Source organism: Harpia harpyja, chromosome 11, assembly GCF_026419915.1.
Source record: "Harpia harpyja isolate bHarHar1 chromosome 11, bHarHar1 primary haplotype, whole genome shotgun sequence".
NCBI lineage: Eukaryota > Metazoa > Chordata > Aves > Accipitriformes > Accipitridae > Harpia > Harpia harpyja.
The window spans coordinates 36,199,054-36,220,112 of NC_068950.1; positions in this window are offsets into that span (position 1 = coordinate 36,199,054).

Here is a 21,059-nt window from a genome sequence, read left to right on the forward strand (position 1 = left end):
TGCTGTTGGAGACACTTTTTCTCTTGATTTCTCATGCTTCCTTGCTCAATCACCAGCTGATTTCCTGAATGCCATTCTGCTGCTTTGCAGCACACGCCTACGTGCTTTATTTGAGACTGTGTTCTTAAAGGAGGTTGGCACAGCATAATATTCTTCATAAAAGAAACTGAGAGGTTGCCAGACATATTTTAAAATAAGTCTTCACGTTTTGTGTAAAGGTTTGACACAAAATGGGTTATCTATTCACGTGTAGGTTTCAGTAAACAACATATTGAACTTGAAACCTTACTCTGGAAACGTTTGCAGAGCCAGCCTGAAAGGGGTGGGAAAAGCAGGGGATTTTCCAGTGGTGGTAGGTATCTTTCTGCTGGTAAAACTGTATAGACCGACCTGTTTTGCTGAAACCTCACCCTGAGGTTGTAGCCTCTCCTCGGGGACTGACTGACAGGGGCAAGGCTCTGGTAGCTTGCCACAAAGCAAGCTTCCCACTCCCAAAAGTGGGAGACTTGAACAGAAAATTCCTGCCCAAAAGGTGCCGAGTTGATGGAGCGGGGGCAGGTGGAGAAGACCATAAGTATGCAGTTGAGGATTGCCTCAGTGGAAGATATTCCCCACTAGCAACATTTGTCCTTAAGAAGAAGAGATGGTTCATGAGGGCGTTCCAAGGTCTTGTGCAAAATGCTGTGTCTTGTAACAGTGGGTGCTGCCCAGGCTGAACTGGGGAGAATGGGAGAGTTAAATGGAAAAAACAAAAACCTCAGTTCAGACCGGAGCTGCCAACTGTCGTTACCGGTTGGCAGTTTCTAGCTGCCAGCATTTAGGAAAGTTGCAGCTTAGGGGATTACTTTTCTGCTTAGTTTGAAGTTCAGTACCAGTTTGGTCCCTGTTGTGATACAGATGTCTCTGAAAGCTATGATCTGTGACTACTCAGCTGGCCTTCTGCTCGACGGGGCCAGTACTGGGCACGATCAGGTTATTTCTTCAAGGCACGGAACAGTAGGACTTGGAGACTGGGCACCTGGGGCTGTGCGCTTGCCACAGTCCAAAGATCCCTGGGTTAACAGCTAATAATGAAAACTGCAAGACGATGCAAAGACGATTCAGCTAATCAGGTAACAAAGGAGACAGTAACAAAAATATTAAGACTTTTGGTTTCATATGGTAGCAGTTCTCACGCTCTTTTGATCTGCAGACCTTTATAAGTCTTCCAGTGGAGATAGGGGGGCACAGATGAATTTAATCTTGCAGCTCTGCTATTTTTCATGGATTGCTTAGTTTAAGATGATGGTTTTCAGCCTGTGGTCTGTAGAGTATTTCTGTTGGTAACAATAGGTGCCCTTATTGAGTCTTCTAATCTGCTCAGCTGATGTATTCTCTATCCTCTTTGCTTTCTGCCTTTTAACATCTTTTCCTTACCTTTCTGAATTGCAGATGCTCTTTGGGATGGGGAAGCGGGTTCTCCTACCAATCTCTATGTGCCTTGCAAAAGAAACAAAATCTTTAAATACCTTCAGCTGGAACAATCAGAACTCGTTTCTGCCAATGAACTTGGTACATAATCTGTTACAAAACTGATGTAAAGCACATTGTGCTATTTTTTTCTTTTCAACTACAGAAAATCTCAATGTAGTACCTCTGTCTTTTCTCCTATATGGGTGAGATCAGATGTGTCTGTCTTGCTTCAGCACAGTGCTTAGCAGTAGTTGCATGAAAAAAACTCCTCAATCACTAGATGTTAAACTAGCAATGACTTGTTATACTTCAATAGAAGCAAGTGAGATGATTGAGGAGGGGAGGAAAGACGCTTAAAAGAAGCTGTCAATTCTGCTTCACTAGTCAGACTTCAGCTTTAGATACATATCTCTTCTGCACAGCAGTGATGCTTCTATTTAGTCTAGCTATTTCATGATTATGCTGTATAGAAATTTAGGCAAAAGCCTAGAACTTGCCTGTCTCCCCTCATTGACTCTGCCACCTTGAATTCCAGAGGTTGTGGAGACAGGAATTTGTCTTTAGGGTAAAGCTGTAGAAGCTAAACTGGGCAGGATGAAGACAAATGAAGCTGTGCTTGTGAAGAACAAGATGCACAGCTTATTTCACTGTGGGCAACAATGCCAGGCTATTTTGTCATCCTGGTTTGTAACTGCATTCAGACAGCAAAGCAGAAATTTTCTCTTCCCCTCAAATGTTTGGCAGAAAGCTTGCTTTTGTCTAAAATGCTTCTTAAGCACTGTGCGAACCATTCAGTCCTAAACCAAATACCAGTTTGAGTTGTGCTTTTTCTTTCTAATTTACAAATAGGAGGGTTTGGTTTAGTTTCTTGTAATAGCTGCTGCAGCGAGACAACTCTTGGAAAATGCAAGGCGCCATCCCAAAAGATATTATCTGCTTTATTCTGGAGGGCTTTTTAGCACAATGCAGTTTCTTCATGGTAAAAAATGGCAGATTGTTGTGCGACTACCAAAGTGTAACGACATGTGGATGGTACATGGAAATAGTATCTTGTACAACTTTTGTGCTCAGCACACACTTTCATTTAGTGCCCTGAGATGTGAAAAGAGATTTTATGATACATTCTTAATTGGATCATCTTAGGAGTGAAGCTTAATGTATCGTGGAGGTCTTCAGGGACTATCAGGATCTATCAAGGTGTTTGGGGATGTAATATGTGGTGGTCCTCTTTCCTGACTGAGCATAGAGCTATCTCTTTAGGTTGCTGTTTGGGGCGTTACTACTGTTGTCATCTTAAACCAGAACGAGCTGAAGTCCCCAGCTGTGGTCACCAAGTATGCTGAGGTCCATGTTATGTTCTAAGCCAAATACCTCTGTTCTTGTCTGAATACCTCCTCTGGTTTCATTTGGATATGATGGAAATCATCAGCGTCTTTATTTCAGGGGGAGGACTGGCACAGTCCAAAGTCAAGCTGCTGGCCCACCTCATACTTCTCCCACACAAACTTCTGTGAGAGGGAGATGCTCTCTGGGAGCTGTAGTGGCTTCCTTGCTTCCATTTTCCTTTCCAGGCCATGCATCCTGAATTTCCCAAGGTGTAGTAGTATCTCCCTACCCCAAGAGCAGAGATGGTAGCTGGACCATAGGAGAAGCCCTTGGGCATAGAAGACAACAATGGCGTGAAACATCCTGGATGCATTTTTCAAATGAACGTATAATCAACAGCCACATTTTTGCTGGGTAATCAAAGTGTCCATGGAAAATAGAAACAGGGACAATTTTACCATGTTCTTTCTAATTTAAAATTTTCTGCAGAAAGAAAGTGCATTTGACCGCTTCCTTGTGACAGAGAGCTCAGGATTTTAAGTGCTGTTCCTGAAGCAAGCATTACATTTGGCTTACCATGTGTGACTTCTTGTGAAACTTCCCTGGGCTCTTGGATGCTGTTCTTGCCAGCAAGAGCGGATTGCTTCCAGCAATAAACATCCCACAAAATTATGTATGTTCTTTAAGAAAAGTACCAAGATTTTCTGCTAATTGCAAAAATACATAATGGATGCCTTCAGCATCTGTTATTTATTCTCTAACCAGCTTTCATCCAAAAGTAACCTTTAAACAAACATTAAGATTGGGTAGCGTAACTGTTCCACTGTGTCACACGGATCTACACCCCACACTTTAATTATGTTTGAAACACGTGCTTATAGTTGGCTTCTAGCGAGAGGGAGAAGTTGTTTATATCTCTAACTCAGAGACGTTCACAACCTGGAGAGGACGGTGCCCGGTGCCAGAGCTGAAAGCATGTCTCGGGTGTTTAGCTGTGCTCTTTTTGGAAGAAAAAAGCCCAGCAGAGAGGATTTTGCTCACACGACAATTGCTTCAATCTACCACAAGGAGGGGTGCCAGGCTCGCAGAGAGGAGGATGCAGCTTGAAAGTATCATTCGTAGGCTGTACGGTATTTCCCGTATATTGAAAGACCTGATTTTTAATAAAAAAAATTATTTAATTTAATTATTTAATTTAAAAAATGGTATAACTTTAAAAAAAAATCCCCATAAAGAAACAGATATTTTGGGGTGGATTTTTTGTTGCACTGAGATCTGCTGTATTGGTTACTTGGCAACAGTGAACGCCGTGGGGTTTTGTCAGTTTATTGAATTGCATCTAATGAGAACAACTAGATGGGGCCAACTTAGTTATTGTGGCTGATCTGTGCCACTACATTCATGATAGGTTTGTCATTTCCATCCTGAACCAACTAGGCAACTTTCCGAGATTAGCTTGGGTGAAAGCTTTCCATTAGTGAAGGAGTCACATACCTGGTACCGCGGCAGAGAAGCATTCCTGGTGTCTCTCCATGCCAGAGTGCTTCAGAAGCGAGATCTGTCCTGGGCTGGCAGAGGGAGCACTAAAAGTGAAGCTGCTGGGAAAAGCTGGGTGGTAAGCACCCGATTCCCTTTCACAGGGGAATTTTAGAGGGAAATGACTGTAGCTATAGTTGTTTTGCCTGTTGATTGATGGTTTTTGGCAAAATCTCCTAGTTGCCCTTCCACCCTATTATTCCTTCCAAATGACTGTGATGGAAAAGCATGGACTTGTTTACTCCTTTAGCCACGGCTGTGCGGATACTACCTGGGAATCCTCCAGCAATAACAGCCCCATGCTTCCCCAAAGGACCTCAGGGTAGGGCAATAGGAAGAGGCAGGATGGGGTTGGCATCTTGGCTGGTGGAGAACAGAGAAGAGGAGATGCCAGCAGGGTTACATTGACAAAGCCTTGTGCTGGGGCATGGCCAGTAATTCTGAGCATGGGGCACGAGCAGGACCAGTACTGGCAGCAGTCCCCTACGTAGGCTCAGCATCTCCTGCTATTCCAGCGACATCTGGGTCTTGTGTCACTTCACTGGCAGACAGCAGAGCAACACTGTTGGAGACCGAGCACTAATGACTTTGCAGCTCCTTTGCAGTAGATCTTCTATTCCTTTATGCTTAGATGCATTCCCATTTTCTAAGCAACCTGTATTACAGATGGGGAGATTAATTCACAAAGGGACTCTGAAACTCAGCAAAAGCACAGCCCAAATGAGTGGCAAAAGGAGAAATAGCCTTTGCTTGCAAAGAGCAGCTGCTCAGTTTTGACCAAAGAAGCTCCTAACTCAGTGCAGTTAAGAGGACATGGTCCCTTAGGAAGAACAGGCTTACTGCGGTTTAGGAGAATTCACTGCATCAGTTCAATGAGTCAAGAGTCATTTACCCACAGAGTTATTCTGGGTGTTTAGATCAGGATGTTAAACAAGTTCTGCTGTTTGTCCAAAGTATTGAGAGGAGGTATTTTTCTTCAGGGAAGTTCATTGGTGCCATTTTTTAGGGCACCTGCTCATGCTGGTAGAGAAGTTCCTCAAGAACAAGTTAACATAGTTACAAGCAGAGTCTGAGAACCACAACCAGTTTGGGAGTCCAGCCCTCCTTGACAGATGTGACATCTCTCAGCAGTTGCATCCAACCTGCTAATGTCCATCTCCACTACACAATAAAAGGCTAGATAATTACGCTTCAGATGACACACATTTTTAAAAGTTAAGACCATCAGTTAATTAAAATGATAAGGCACAAGTGACCTTAATAGTAATAATAATAAAAAAAGGTGATAACCTTAATTTTGAAAACAGTGAAAAAATGACTCACCCATTAACTGACGCTGTGATAGGGATTACTCTGGAGAACGGAGATTTTGAGTCCCTTGGGGAGAGCAGGTAGGTTTCTGCTGTCTGAGTAGGCACAGAGTCACCATAGCAGCTAATGACAAGAGGCATATGCAGAGCCTTAATTAGCTTGGCTGTTATTCTGTCTTATCTGCCCTCTCTCTAAACTGCACAATACCATAAAAATATGAGCTCTGGGGGAAAAAGGATAAAAGTGGGCAGACAAGAGCTCCCCCAAACAGCCAAAGAGAGGCTGAAGGGGACAGAAATATGTAAGGTCTTTGGCAAATACCCACACGTGGCAGTCCTTGGTACAAATGCAGAGTAACCCTCATGTGCTACTAATTGGTCTAATTAGTTCCAGCAGGGAACCCAGCCCAGATGGGTGAGGACAGGCGCTTGCTAACTGGGCTCCTGCTGGTCCCCAGAAGTTAGTGCAGAATTGCTGACCGGAGCCCAGGACTTCATGCCCAGGAAGGGAAGTGCTGGTCCTGCAGCCCCTGCTTTGGGATCCAGGGAAGGAGCGGAGGTGAGAGCTCTGGGTTTAGCTATTACTGCATTGGTTTGCTCAGGGGCAAAGCTGTTGGCTCCTTTGGACTGTCTGAGAGGGGCTGGGGGTGTTTTAGAGCAGTGCCAAGGACATATGGCTGAATAGCTTCCTTGTATTTCATCGGGTGTTGCTGGAGGCAGAGCAGGGACCTGAGCACAAAACCTTGGGATCCCTTGGGCAGAGGTCTCCATTGGGCACAGGTCTTTTCTGTGCTGCTGGTCCCTTTTCCCATCAGTAAATGCCCCAAAGCTCCCAAGTTGCTGAGGAGTTTGATGTTACTCAAGGGGACTTTTGTGCCCTAAAGCCTGTGTGACTGGAAAGCCTGCCAGGCACTTAGAGAGCATGAAATTTGGTTAGAAACCATCTGAAGCTTGTATTTTTTTTTGTAATTTGCTTTCTGATTTCCCTTTTTTTGGTTAGTTTGTTTCTGTCCAATAACCACAAGGAGTAGGAAAGCTGTTTTTTCTTTTTAAAGCAGACTCAGATTTCTGTATCATCTCTTGGAGCTTTATTTAAAGGAAAAAAAAATCCTACCCAACTCCCTCCAATTCTGGTATTGCAAGGCTTAAGAAAGCACTGCTAGCTCCACTCACTGTAGTACCTGGGAAAACTTCCCATGCTATCTCTGTACTGCAGAGTTTAAACTTAAACTGAGAAAATGAGCAAAGGACCAGAGGTGAAAGAGAAACACTGAAGGTTAAATGAGTGGCCAGACACGCCAGCAAGTCAGTGAACTGGAGGAGCTACCCTGGTTTATCAGACTGATGGCAAGCGCTGCCTGCCAGGGCTCAGCCCTGCCTGCAGATCAGCATGTGTGATGCTGAGAAGTTGGGATACTTGGGGTTTTTTTGGCTCAGTTTTAAGTCAGAGCAAGCTCTAAGTAATGGGCAAGTGAGCTGTATGAGTAAACCCTGACCTCTCCTCTGCAGGCGATGGAGGTGAGATGGAAAGACCGTGACCCTGTATTGTCCCCTGCCCACAGCAGCAGTAGCCTTGCTCTCTGTCTCCTGGGCAGGTGATGCCATTATGGCTTTTCTGCCTCAAAAAGATGTTTTTAACACCTGAGAGGCATGACAGAAATGAGAACTGTTTGCCATGGTGCTGAGCTGCTGCTGTGCCTGGCTGCGGGGACAGACCCTCCGTTCCCCAGCAAACTCGCAATCCCAGGCTTGATCCTTCGTGCTTTTAAGCCTGTAATGGTGTGAGCAGAGGAAATGGGCTGTTTGTGTGTTTAAAATTAAGTGTCCACCAAAAAGCACCTGTGACTGGTGGATATGTGGAAAGGAGACGTTGTGCTGCTGCTGGCAGCCACGGGCAGAGAGGCTGCATCAGTCTGACCCCCCTGTATGACATGTACACGGGGGGGGGGGGGACGCAGGACACCAGTGGGGGGCAGTACTGGGCTGTGTCTTGTAGGTGTGAGAGCCTGTCTGGGGGGTGGGTTCATCAGGTGGGCATCTGTGGGGACATGGGACCCCTGTGTGGGCTCTGCACACCCCATCCCTGTGCATACAGACACTGGTGGTCCCCAAAACCCACTTCTTTAGGGGTGACACTACCAGCTTCCCATGAGGTCCCTGGGGGTGAAGCCACCACCAGCAGAGTGAAAAGGCCTTTCTGAAGGTAAATAAAGCCCCAAGCTGTCCTATTATTTTAAAGAAGCTGCCTCCCATGTGTGACCTTGGGGTGCGTGTTGATGGGTACCTGCCGCAAGGGTTTAGTCTGAATCCAAATCCCCTCTCCCTCTGCCTTTCTCCACTGAAATGGGAGCTGTCATCATGCTGCTCAATCTTTTAAGTCGGCCTGAATGCCGGTTGTCTCTCTTCTTTAATAAAAAGAAAAAGTCTCTGGGATGCTGCATGAGGCCGTTGCTCTGTTTCAAGGTGTGTTCTCGCTCGGTCTTTAGTATTTGCCTGGTCTGCTCTGCCTTGTGACTCGAGTGAAGGCGCATTCCTGATGAAAGGTTTGTTTTAGTGAAAGTGGGGGAGATGGCAGGGCCTGCAGGGCTGTGAATAGACTGTTGTTGAGGCCACTGTGGTCTCTTAAATTGAGCACCCGTTAGTAGGGAGGGGAGAAATGATAGGCATCCAGGACGGCTGAAGGTGCCCTTTGCTCTGCGGGTGAGAGGAGCCCCTGAAAGTCACCCCTACCTCCTGGGTGAGAGCACGGCTGTGGGCTGGATGAGGGTGAGGCAGGCAGAAGTCAGGCTCTTGCTGATCTCTGATAGAAAACACAACCGTGAAACTGCTTGAAATACCCATCATAAGTAACACAAACCCATCAGCAGCTGCCAGGAAGCTGTTGGCAACGGACAAGCAGTGGGATGTTTGCTGCTGAGCTCTGGCTGGAGAGCATCGATCCGATCTGATGGGGAGACATATATCTCAGGTGAGACATAATCCCTCTGTCAGGGATGAAATAAGCTCTCACAGCAGGTACCTTTCCCTGCTGAGCTGTGGTCTTTTCCCTTTTTGGCCCCAGACTGCAGCCTACTTGACGGGGACGTCTTTAAGCAAGTCAATCAAAGGGCAGTGGAGAAGAGAAGGCAAACACGAAGGGCACAGTGGAAGGGCAAGTTTCAGAGTGACCTAATGCAAGGGTGGGGACACGAATCGCTGGAGCGTGTGTGAAATGAATGGCTCCAGCATTTCTGGAGCCTCCAGTGGTCAGTCTTTCAATGAACACGAGGAGTGGGAAACCGTCTGGCTCCAGGACAGTATCTGGCGACTTGTGTAGAGGAAGAGCCCTGGTACCAACCGATGCGTGAGGCTGATGAGAGGTGATCTGGGCAGGTCATTCAGAAAATCTGGTTTGCTGGCCCAGGGAGGACATAATTGCCTTGGCCTGATGTTATCTGGGAGGCTGTGTGGCGAGGAGGAGGCAGCGAAACAGGCAGGCAAGCAGGAACCTCTGGCTCAGAGTCAAGCCCTGGGGTCCCAAGAAAGGGTGGTGCCTGGTGGGAAAGGGGATGTGCTTTGCTGGTGCTGGAGTGGGATGCGAGGGGTCGGAGGAGAGCTGGTGTGAGGCTGAGCCCTGGCTTGCCTGAGTCTGGTTTAAGTTGACTCAACTTTATCTATGTCCTCCCTGATGCTGGGTGCAATAGTTTCCAGACCTGTTTCTAAGCATGTTGTTTTAATGTGGTTGGTACTTGAGTCTCCCTCCCCAAGACTGAAATTTCAGCAAAATCTGTAATTCTTAAGAAAAGTTTCAGGTTTTATCCATATGCACACCTTAGAAACCAGAGATTAACACGACACAGATCCTGGCTGGGTGAGGGAGAGGGCTCCGGACATCACTGCACGGTGAGGTGGTCCCAAATCCCACAAGATCCCAAAATGTGCATCTCTTTAGGAGTTAGGCATCCAGCTCCTGATGTGTTTAGCTGAAGTGACTTTCCCAGGGGTTCTGGGGCATAAAAGACAGAGGAACCCAATCTCCCTGCCAACATTAAACTACCAAAGCATCTTGCCTCCCTCTTTAGTCTACCTTAACAGGCAACAAACTCATGGTACCTATTAGCATAAAACCTTGTTCGTATTGGTTGGTTTAACACTGAAATTGGTGTATTTCTACGGTAATCACAAAAATGCATTGGTTTATTATTTTCAATGACATTCTTCTGTTCATGACGTTGCCATCTGAAAATAAGGGACCCGCTGAATAAACAGCCATTGCCTTTCTTTGTGAAGAGATTATGTTTCGTTGTGCTTGCAGAAATGACTTCTGCTGCCATGTGTTGCCCTTTAAAAGCAAAAGAATAATAAATAAGCAACAAAGAGCATCTCACTTAGATACGGTGCCTGTTTGGAAGGAAAAATTAGGTTTGGTATCGTGTGCGTCGTTCAATTTCTTTTATATTAATTTGATCTTTTTTTTTTAGGGCAGCCTGATTAGTTCCACATGTTTTCCCCCAAGGTTTGGACAGTAAAACTGCTTGTCTGAGTCATCAACTAGATAAATAATTGGCAACTTCAAGGACCCATCTCCTAAATCATTCCACAGTTGCTTGTGGCCCTAGCAGAGCTTGGTTGCTTGTGCGTTCGAGTCAGCTGTAAAGTCTAATCTGGGCTTTCACTGGCCCCGGGAGACCAACAAACTGCCGATTACGGAGCCTCACGTCGGCTTGTCTTGGCACATCTGCTGGAAGAACGCAGCGAGCCGCTGGGGAACGTGCGGTCGGGGCTGATATTTATAGCCAGGGCGGAGGAGCCTTCCCGAAACGGGCACCCTGGGGTGCACACCTGGCAGCTGTGCCACCCCTCCTGCAAGGAGCTGGCGCGATCCCCTGCGTGGAGGTGGTGGGGCTTGTCCTTCCCGGTGGGTTTCCTGAGCCCGTGGCTCAGGAGGTGCTGACTTGCCACGCAGGGATGCCCAGGGCTGTCACGATGGCCTCTGCGATATAACAGGCTGATCCTGAAATGGGCCTACCAGAGCATCTTCTCCAAATGCAGGTATCGGTCCCAGGTCCAGTTGGCCTAAATATAACCCCCACTCGTGGGTCCTGCAGAGTAGCCCACGTGGTGGAAAATGGGAAGCACAGCCACACGGGCTGCGCAAATACAGCTCTGTACAGCCCCCTCCTTGCCAGGCTCGAGCCACGTGTGAGTATTGGGAGATTTAAGATGGACATGTACCTGCTTCTTCATACATGGTGGTTCTCTGGTTTCTGAGAGAGACGTGAGTCCCTCTACTTTTACAAGAGAGATGTCGGACTTCGCTGCTTCTGTCCCAGTGGGTTATTTCTGGCTTGGCTTATATTTTAGGGGTGCCACTTGGGTCCTGTGGAAATCGGATCCAAAGTGTAACCCCACTGCGGTTGGAGAAGTTGTGCTGCTGTCCTGGGAATGCAAGAGGCGCTGAACTGGATCCTGGATATGGATATGATTTGGGGGGGGGGGGGGGGGAAGGGGGGCTGATTGCAGTTTAAAATGCAAGAAGGTGCCAAAAGCGAGATGAGAGACAGCTCAGCGATGATCTCTGAGCTTAAGGAAAAATAGTGTAAATCTGGAACAGACCCATCGTCTTCAGAGCTGGCTCCAGGCTTCTCAGCAGGAGAGGCACAGCTTCTGCTGGATTGGAAAAATAAAGCAGCCCAAATGCCTCTCGTGAGAGGTCCTGGCCCCTTGGCTTGTAACAGGCATGTTTGGAGCAAGCCTGGTGCCTTGGGAGGGATACCACTGAGCCCCAAGATGGTCACTGGGTTTGGTGGGCATGGGGGGGAACAGAGCCCTCCCCTCCTTCAGATGGTGTCAAGGCATTAAAGGTAAGTGAGGTTGAAGGAGAATGAATGGATTATGCTTTGCTGGAAAAAAAGGTCACGTTAACACGCTGCAATGTGTGGGAGTGACACCAGCGAAGGTTAAATCAACTCATTGAGTTAAAGCTGAGCAAATCAGTGTGCTTTTGTGTATGTGTCCCCATCGTGATTAGAGCTACCTTGGCTTTTGTGGTGGCAATTTTGGACATGGCCATCCGAAGCCCACTCAAGTCCTCATTTGACTGGTACCTGGGTTGGATGCTGGGTGCAGACAACGGCCGACAGCATGGACACCAGCTCAGCCGGTGAGCTGACTGAGATCTTGTGGTGGTGCTAAGCAGGAACCATAGCGTAATCCTCCTGTTTAACGCCTACCTTATCCCAATTAATACAATGATGAGAAAGCCGATGGGCAACTTCTTGTGGGGACTAACCCCTGGTCTGCGATGGTCTGCCTTTGGTCCTCTTCATGCTTCCTCTGTTTTCTCAGGGAAAGAATTGTTTGTGCAGCTGAGTGCTTTATTTTGGTAGGCGTTGCTCTCGTTTTTCTTAACAAGATTTTTCCGCTTGAGGAATAGTTTCAAAAGAGAGCACACTATGTCCATGTACAGTGTGTATCGTGGGGTGTCAGCATGGAGCTGGGGGTGAGCTTCACCCCGATCCTGGGGGTGTCTGGGGGCTCCCAAGAGCTCATCAGCCATTCTGTGCAAGGGGAAAGGAGCTGAGCCAGCCCCTCTGCTGATGGATATTTCCCATGCAAATGGTTAACTCCACTGTCCAGCCAATTCAGAGGCAGCCACCGGGTCTCATTCTCTTCCCTAACCATCCTCTTGTACTTAATAGAGGCTTTCTTCCCTCTGCCCACCCTCTTAATATTTGGATTTGGGTCTAGGACTAGCTTTTGCAGAGAACAGCTCTCCTCCATGGCTGCTCAGCCACTTCTCCTCCTCCCCTTTCAGGCCAGGAAGGACTGGGCTCGTTCCTGATCTCCTTGTGGAGCTAGAGGGTCCCTCTGTGTACAGTGAATATTCGGTGGCGGAGAAGGGTAAAAAGAAGCAGAGGACCGGAAGAAGCATTTTGGCAGTCAATGCAACTGGCCGAGTTGAATTACATGTTCAAGTTTGCCAGTTGTCGGTGTGTTGAGTATTTTGTAGCATTATAAGATTTTAGGAGTCCCATTGCAGATTTTCTATATTTTGTTTGTTGAAGTTTGTGTGTGTTTTCTTGTAGAAAGAAAAGTCGCCCGGCAATTTGCTGCATGCATTTATGCCTTTTTTTTAATGTGAAGTGGAAGCAAGCATCTGAAATCATTCTTCTCCTTCTGACAGCAACATCTGTAAAACCTTAACGCTGGAAGGAGGCAGGAACCAAGAGATTTATAACCCCCTGCTGAAATATTGGAACGACCTTATTTCCCGGCAATTAGCTTTGCTCAAAACATTTTTGTTTCCTATTAGAAGCAATCTACTAACATTTACATTGATGTGTTTAATAGTTGTTGGCCATCTATGAATTCAAGCAGGCAAGGCAGGAGGAGGGGAGGAACATGCTTTGTAAACTGTGAAAGAATTTGTGTTGCATCGTGTGTTGTGTTTGTTGATAGTGGTGAAAACATCCATCATGCTATGCTCCAGAACGGGGAATGACATCTTTTGGGAAAGGGAAGAGAACTGATGTTTGGCCAAAGCTTCTCTACCACTGCAGCGTATCAGGACTAGCTCCAGTGCCTTTGCTGGAGAGTGGATCTTGATTCAGCTGAAACTCATGAAGAGTGGAGAGGTGAGGAGAGAAGAAGATGGAGCGGCACCTATACGTAAGCTGCTGCAGGAATGAGTAAGGGCTCTGAAGGTCAAGCAGGCTAAGGAGTGGGTGGCTGGGTGGATCATTCCCCTTCTTTGGTGGATGCAGCAATCTCCAGCAGAGCAAGGAGCTGGTGACAGCAGCTCCTGAGACCTCTCTGGGGCAGTCTGGGAGAGAAAGTTTCTCACAGCCCTCAACAAGAAGTGGATTTTTGGTTAGGTGGCTGGGTTTGATTTTTTTCTTTTTTTTTCTTTTTGTGTGTGTTGAGAGTGTGATGTAATGGGATGAAACTGAGAATCAGGTATTTTAGGCTGAGTTGCAACGTGAGGAAAGCCTGATGTCTGAACATAGTGATTGATAGCCAGGGTTGGAAGCAGCAGCGAATGTTGCGACAGTATTGTCTTGTAGGAGCAGAAGAAATGCCTGTTTTCTTCTTGGCTTTGAGATCAGGAAGATAAATATTGTATCTAGATAAGGTCCTGAGTGGATCTGAAAAAGATTAATTGTTTAATTGTTGAAAAAACACAGTTCTAGGGATGTTGAAACAAAGTTGAACTTGAAATATTGGGGATGTTTAAGGACAGTGTCTTGTTTCTTTGTTTTGAAATTATTAACGTGCCTTGAAAATTGAAAGAACAAAAAAATGATGATTTTGATATTGTTAACTGGCTGTGGGATGTCCCTGTGATGGACAGTGTGGAGGAGAAGTTTTCTGGGGAAATGCTGTAGCCCTGCAGGTGATGGATGGTCACCCTTGGCATTCTACAGGGGTTTGCTGTCTGTTTGTTTTCTGGAGGTTTCTTTCACCATGAGATACCATTTTGGAAGTTTGCTCCAGGATGGGCAGCAGATGGTGTCAACTCAATTTCATTTAAGTCATAGATGATTCACTTTGGCTGAAAATGAGCTTTTTCTGGCCCACCTGCTCTTCCAGCTGTGCCATAGTTCCCCATCCCCTGTGCTATGCTGCAGTTGTAACTGTTTTCTAAGGCTGAGCAGTCAGCTGGATGACCAAATGGTCCGGGTTAAAAACTAATCCCTTTTGGAGGGGCAGCAGTGAACTGTGGCATGGAGCTGCAGGCATCAAGGATGGCAATTTTGTAACCTGGTTTTGCCTTGGGAGCCGAGGCTTTATATAGTTACACAAGAATATTCAGCCATTCAGATCATGTCTCCCCATAAATCATCCTGGTAGCTAAGATGCTTTCCTCAGTCATGTACGTGCTGAAATAGTTGTTCACTAGCAAAACTGAGAGATGCACTGCAGGTGAAGAGGGTCTTTTGACAACCTTGGAGAGCAAAGATGTGTGCCCCAAACAGGCAATGTTTACCTGCCCTCCCTGCTGCCCTGGGGACACTGGCTGGGTTCTCTCTCGGTGGGGTTTGGGGCACCTCTGCTGAATCTGCTTGGCAGGGCTGGAGGTGGATAGACCTCTTTGAGGTATCACAGCAAAGTCCCCCTGGTCTATTAGTCTCCGTAGGTGGCTGGAGCATGACAACACAGGCTGAGGACCGGGACACCAAGCCTCCACTGCTGTGTGGAGACACCAGGGGCCCAGATGAACACGCGTCTCCTGCTCTTTGCCACAAGCTCGCCGCAACGCCTGCCGCGGAGGGAGGGTGCTGCTGTCAGTCATCAGCCTGTCTCACTGCAGGCATTCCTGGCACAAGTCTCTTCAGGTTCGCCTCTTTGTGCACCGTCTAATTCCTCCTCCGAGGAGCTTATTTGTCTTTTCTTTTTCTTTCTGAGGGGCCGGGGCAGCTCCCTGCTCCCCATCCTTCCCTCCTGAGACGCAGGCTGAAAAATTCCCCTCCTCTTCAGCTGCAGGCAGGGTCCCTGGCACATGCCTTGGGCTGCCCTGGATGGCCCCTGCCCAGCCAGCCCCCTGCACCCGCAGAAACACCACATCCAACATCCAAGCACCAGCAGGAGCAACGCTGTGGCTGAACACCAAGGGAGAGGAGGAGGAGGACTGTTTAGGAATTATGTCAGTTCCCCCCAAAAGGGATAAACTGGTCACGGATCGACTTTTAGCAGCAGGAGCAGGTGAAGGGCTGAAGCCAATTATCGTAGGAACTGGTGGGAGGCAAAAGCTCAAGTGAGTTTTATGGTCAAGGTTGGTGCGTTTCTGAAAGGCGTGAGTTGCCCTAAGAGGCCCTTTAATATATCTCTCCCTGTGGACTTATTTCCACAGTATCCACCCTGGACAGACTACCTCCCCCCTTAAACAGTGTTGTGGTTAGAGGAGCACCATGGAGACCTTTTTCCTGAGGACCACGACTGTATGTTCCCTTTCATCACCCAGACTGTGAATGTTATCCCTGTGATGTGCTGCTGGTATCGCAAGGGCAGTGGGAGGACCAAGGCAAGGTTAGACTGGACTCGGGGGTTGTTTGGTTTGGTCCTTGTTCCCAGAGCATCATCTGGGAGAAACGATGCAGAGAGGCAAACTGGTCCCCGCACTCGGTCCCACTTCCCCAATAGCTGGTGGGATTTGGGGAAGCCGATGCCTTCATTTCACATGTGGCACCAAGGATTCGTCCCATGCAAAGCTGTTTTGCTCACAGCTGGCCTGGGACAGCTTCCACATGTCCCCCTTGAGATGGAAGGTGCCCTGCCTCACTCCCCATCTGCTGGACAAAGAGGCTTTGGGGGTTCTTTTGTGCCAGAGACTGTCACACAATGTGTGGGGAACATCCCTTTTCTCTTTTCTCTAAGGGCAGGTTTCTTTTTACCTCCCAGCTGCAGGCGGGCTCAGCACACAGATTTATTCGGGGCCAGGGATGTTTGTGTGCACATGTTTGGGGTGGTTTGGGGGTTTTGTGTTGGTTTGGGGGGGGGGGGTTGGTGTGGTTTTTTTTTTTTTTTTTTTTTTTTTTGAAAGAACAATGTTGCGGCGGCCAACAGCTAATCCTAAATTTGGGATACCTGACATTGTAATGAGAAAACAAACCTTCCTGCACTTAAAATGAGTGACAGGCCAGGTTTGGCCCCAGCAACCTTCAGAACTGATTTGACCTTGCAACCAGACCTCCTGGGCTGACTGACAGATTTTTACAGCCGCATTAGAGCTGAGCTGACCTTGTTTATCTGGGGATTCACCTGGGAGACAGCAGACATGTCCAGGGATATTAAGTCTCAAGCCGAAAATGTTTGCTCAGGTATTAGGGGGAGAGTTAATTTAGACTGAATACCTCCTATGTGGCACCAGCTACTGCTCCGAGGGACAATGTGCCCCTCGGCCGATGACAGTTGGTTTAGACTTTCTTTAGAAATTGGAGTCTCCTTCGAGTGGAGCCATGCAGAGTGCTTCAACTCACTCTGAATTTCCCTTCACATTTAATATTTTGGGGGTTTTGGTAAAAAAGAGCCCAGGTGAAGGTACAGGCTAGTGTCCCTGCAGAGGGGTCCTGCTGCTGGCACCAGGAGAAGTGTGTTGGACTAGGTCGATTCACTTTTATTTTATAAAATGTGACACGCATGAGCTGACATCTGTCCCAAGCAGCGCTGGGCTGGTGTCCCCTTTCCCCGATACCCACCGAGCCCTTCCTTCCCACGCAGGGGGACGTGCTTTCCCTGCCACAGCAACTAAGGAGAGGGCTGGGGACCAGCAGTTCTTCCCCTTCCCTTGTGTGGACCCAGAAGAGAGGACCAAGCCCTGGAGCTGCCCTCCTCCCGCACTCCGAGGATGGGCAAAAAGGGGCACCCAGCAGCAGGTGCTTAGCCTGTCTACCCAGTTGGGAGCATCCAAGGGATGCTGCCTGAAGCCTGATCCCCCTCGACGTCATCCAGGGAACTAAGTCATTTCAGCAAAATAATTTCATCTGCTGTGCAGGTGGTTGAACCTCTGATTTACACTGGCATACGTGTGCCCTGGGCAGGTGGTACAGCCCTCCTGCAGCATCTCTGGGCTCGGGGGGAGATGATTTAGGATTCAGGGAGAGAGACGATTCAGAATTCAGGGAGACCTTGGGATTTTATTTTTTTAATCCTTTCTTTAGGCTTGCAGACAACTAACAGCCCTCAATATGTGTATGACCACATGGGTGGTCCTGGCTGCATCCCATCCCTGGGGAGGACCAAGTATTGCTGTTCCGCGGGGTCAGGCAGGCACCTTTGCTGCTGGTCTTCCCCAGGTTTTCCTCAGCTGCTTTTTGTGTTGAATCACTACCAGTCCCTCCCTTTTGAGATTCCTCTGAAAAGCTTCTTTTCCTCCACTGGGACCATAATCACTTTTCAGGAGTGAAGGTTTCACATGCCGGGATCCCACGTGTGGGTGTCTGGTCTCTGCTGGATGGGTCTGGGCTCATGGGAGAGAGGCAGAGGGTGGCTTGGGGGAAATCTGGAGCTGATTTCTGGGGACAACACGGATGTCCATGGTGTGACACCCCTCACAGCCCTTCCCTGGTGTTGAAGGAAAGATTTTATTTAGTTAACTCCTTCCCATTTTCCCTGCTGGTATTCCCTGGTATTGCCTCCTTCATCTCCTTTTCTGCTCAGGTTTCGCTGCTGCCCTCCCTCTCCCCTCACACATGCCTGTTTGGAAATGTGGGGGTAATTGTTCATTCTCTGTATTGCTTGCTTTCACCTTGGCACTGGATTTTTGGGCCCCAGCCAAGGTAAGAAGTTAAAATGCCTGACTGGTGTGGGAGAGACAACCTTGTTAGGATCCTCACAGAAGCAGGAGAAACTGAAATCTCCTGAAAGCAGCTTTCGCTGCAGTTTGTGGAGGCATGGCAAGGGATGCTTTTCTTTGACTGTCTCATACTTTCACAGAAATTTTGAGACCAGATGGGACAATTTGAAATCCTTCATTATAGGCTTGACTTCATTCAAATATCACACATTGTGCTTAAGAATGAAGTTAGCTGCTGCTCTGCAGAGGGACAACCAGCAGCCAGCCGCTGAGCGTCCTGCCTGGGGCGCAGCATGAGAGCTGTGTCCCTTTCCCCTGCACCGCTTCTGTCTAGCTCAGGGTCTCGGGTCCCTGAGGAGCCTCCCCTGAGATACCTGAAGACCCTCTCCTGAGGTCCCCAATGCCCCCACAGTCACGGATGCTGCCTGGATGAGGGAGGGAGGAAGGCACAGATGAAAAGCTCCCAGGGAGGAGGAAGAGGTAGTGGTGCATCCCATAACTGGAGAAAGAAAAAGAGGCCCACTGGGTTATGCAAGTGCCCCAAATCCTGAATTTTTGTTTCTCGTCCTGACCCACCCTGCTTTGCCTTCCTCTATGTTGAGGTCTGGCAGGTATCTAAAGGCAGTAAGTTCCCAAGGGCAGGAAAAGCCCTTCGTACCAACACGGGAAGGATGCCCGTGCTAACTGATGTTCCTACACCTCCCTCCTGGGACCTGGTGGGAAACATGAGCTGAAAGTGCCCTCTGCATGTGTGGATCCTCAGCACAGTGTGGGCACTGCTGTCGGTCCCTCCTGAGCTGGTCCACCTTTGGTAATGAGCCCAGCAAAGAGGGGAAGCGTTGAAGCAGTTTGGCCTGGAGGGCTGGAAATGCGGCTGCTGCAGCGTGAACCCTCCCTGTGCCGGGGGAGGCTGGGATCCTGCTGCTGAGCTATTTATTTAAGAAAAAAAATATTATCATTTCAGGCGTTGGCAGTGTGGGGTGTATCGGCCATTGTATCAAAGATGTGGTTTTAATGCACTTTCCTCCGCTTAAATGCTATTTGCCTTCTCCTTCAGGCAATTGAATTTAAGAAAACTCTGGTTGCCCAGGTTTTGTTGAACAAATTGGCCCCTCCGCGCACAATTCCCAGGAGGAGCCAGCTCTGCAGAAACTCTGGGAGCTGTCACTTCAGTGCATGGCTGGGATGGGCTGAACGGATTACCCAGCTCTGCATCGTCTGCTCTTTTATCTGTCTCAAAGCAATGGGAAGCCAGGAATAACCCCCCAGGGTTCCTCTGAGCCTGGCGGTTTCTGGAGCCCGGGGTCAGATGACTGTTATTGTAGCTAAAGGTGTTTAACCCCAATTGATTTTGACAAGCCCTATTAGCAGATCCCCCAATTACTTATCGGGTTTTGAGAGGAACCTTGTCGATTTAAGGCTGGATGCTCTAACCTGAGCGGTGCTGACAGGATGCAACAGGTACCAAAGCTGCTTCTGCAGGAGTCGATGGAAAAACTCCCCATCAATCTTCAGGGCCAAATTCTGACCCTTCCACAGGGCCTGGCAGCTCTCGAGGGTCTCAGAGTCAGCCCTGGAGAGCAACAGGCTGGAATGAGACGTATGAAGCCTCCCACCCTGCAAAGCACCGAGCATCCTCGGAGCAGCCCTGGGTTGGGCTTAAAGCCCAGGTGACTTGTTTGCAGGGCTGCTGCCTGCATCCTGACACTGGGGAATGGTGCAGGAGCCGTGGGACCTGGTGCAAAGCATAGGAGAGTCCCTGAAGAACTGCCCAAAACAGCTGGAGGATTGTTTCTGTTCCCCTTCAAAACTGATCTGTCCCCCAGCTGGGTCCTGGCTGCTGGGGAAGGGAGCTGAGGGTGCCTGGTACCAGTGGCTGCCGGTGGTGGCTGCAGGAGAGAAAGGAGTTTGCTCTGCATTTTTGCATGCTCAGAACCAATGTTTATCCCATGGGGTTGAATTCAGAGCCCCAAAGTCCCGCAGGCTGGAGCCGCTGCTGGGCAGGCAGAGAAACTGCAGGGAGACTTGTGTCCGCAAGAAGTATCAAGCAATGAGCTCTCTGAGGCTCGTATCCCAAAGACAGTTGAGATCATTTGGACATGAATGGGAGTTATGTGCCTAAGTAATCTCAGAGGATCTGGGCTTAACAGCGTTGCTGATTTTTAAATTATTTTTTTAATAATACAGCAACTGGGAAATAAAAGCATCATCTCAGGAAGGAAATCACTGCATTAGTCTAATATTTTAATGAATGTGCTGTATTGCTGTGCAGGTCAGATGTAGGTGTTTGTAGGTGACAGGCAGCAGCCTGCTTGTCACCCGTCCTGGGCAGGGAAATGTGGCCGTTCCATGTGCAAATACAGTTTAGTCCAAAAGTTGCTTTTGGGCAGCAAAACAAACAGCCTTTCGGAAGCCCTGCAAGTTTCACACTTGCTTTTGCATCTTGGTTGCTTAGGGAGAGGACTCACCCCGCTCGGGGAAGACAAACAGCCGGCATCGCCTGCTTGGCTGGGGGCTTGCGTGGGTTTTACTTGAGCCTAGTGAGCGACCGGAGCTGCTGTGAGACTGTGCTGAGCCCTCTGGGAGGTTTTGTAACAAACGCCTTGTAAAATGCAAATATTTGAATAGCGACGTTCACAAGTAATGTGCCAGGCTGAGGAACAACTGCTCAAGTTTTTTCCCGGTTGTGTGAAACTTAAGGATGAACTTAAGGATTTTCCAGAGACAAAGGTGTTGAATACACTGTTTACAACCAATACACTCATACTCAGTGGACAGGTTTATGAGCCATTTATTTAAAAGAGAAGAGACCCTAGTTAATCAGCAGTCTATTTATTGTTTCTTAATAATTTGACAGCAATTCATAACTGTGCCTTGTTTTCTATTATGGGCACAATTGCATTAAGTATGTTTGTTCCCCATGTACTATCTCTGAAATTAATTTTCACTTTGAAAACTGCTCATATTCTTCCAAATAAAGAATCATATTTAAATGGAAATATTTCTTTCAGATGATTGTTTTCAAAAGAACCAGTTCCTTGCCCTGTTTTGGGTTATTAAAGGTTTTCGTTTTGTTTTATTGCAGGCGTTTTTAGCTCAGCCTCCAGAAAATTGGGCAACGCAGGAAGCTGCTGTAGGCGTTGGAAAGCAGTTGGGGGTGA